Source organism: Nematolebias whitei, chromosome 16 (genome assembly GCF_014905685.2).
Source record: "Nematolebias whitei isolate Nwh7 chromosome 16, NemWhi1, whole genome shotgun sequence".
NCBI lineage: Eukaryota > Metazoa > Chordata > Actinopteri > Cyprinodontiformes > Rivulidae > Nematolebias > Nematolebias whitei.
In genome coordinates this window covers 22709392-22710561 of record NC_056513.1, presented here as the reverse complement: position 1 = coordinate 22710561, position 1170 = coordinate 22709392, and the positions used below count along the sequence as shown (strand labels likewise).

At 31.5% G+C, this 1170-nt stretch overlaps 1 protein-coding gene across 1 annotated transcript in view; it reads left to right on the top strand.

The window, feature by feature from the left end:
- LOC119422954 (zinc finger protein GLIS2) overlaps positions 1 to 1170 on the top strand; it is a 45253-nt gene that overhangs the window by 29720 nt on the left and 14363 nt on the right. The window lies entirely within an intron of this gene.

Here is a 1170-nt window from a genome sequence, read left to right as displayed (position 1 = left end):
GATGTTAATAATGATGGATAGATGTTGAAAATGATGGACAGATGTTGAAAATGATGGATATATGTTAATAATGATGGACAGATGAGGTTTAATGAAGAACAGATGTGGTTTAATGATGATAGACGTTAATAATGATGGACAGATGAGGTTTAATGAAGGACAGAGTGGTTTAATGATGATAAATGTTAATAAAGATGGATAGATTTTAATAATGATGGACAGATGAGGTTTATTGAAGGACAGATGTGGTTTAATGGTGATAGATGTTAATAATGATGGATAGATTTTGATAATAATGGACAGATGTGGTTTAATGATGGAGATATGTTAATAACGATGGACAGATGAGGTTTAATGAAAAACAGATGTGTTTTAATGATGATAGAGGTTAATAATGATGGATATATGTTGATAATGATGGACAGATGTTGTTTAATGATGAACAGATGTTGTTTAATGATGGACAGATGTTAATAATAATGGACAGATGAGGTTTAATGAAGGACATATGTGTGGACAGATGTTGTTTAATGATGGACAGAAGTTAATATTGATGGACAAATGAAGTTTAATTAAAGACAGATGTGGTTTAATGATGGACAGATGTTTATGATGATGCACATATGTTAATAATAATGGACATATTTGGTTTAATGATGGACAGATGAGGTGTAATGAAAGACAGATGTGGTTTAATGATAATAGACGTTAATAATGATGGATAGACGGTGATAATGATGGACAGATGTTGTTTAATGATGGACTGATATTAATAATGATGGATAGATGAGGTTTAATGAAGGACAGATGTGGTGGACAGATGTTGTTTAATGATAGACATATGTTGTTTACTGATGGACATATATTAATAATGATGGACAGATGAGGTTTATTGAAGGACAGATGTGGTGGACAGAGTGGTTTAATGATGATGGATAGCTGGTAATCATTATGGACAGATGAGGTTTAATGAAGGACAGATATGGTTTAATGATGATAGATGTTAATAATAATGGATAGATTTTGATAATAATGGACAGATTTTGTTTAATGATGGACATATGTTAATAACGATGGACAGATGAGATTTAATGAAAGATGGATGTGGTTTAATGATGGACAGATGTTGTGTAATGATGACAGATGTGGTTTAATGATGGACATATGTTG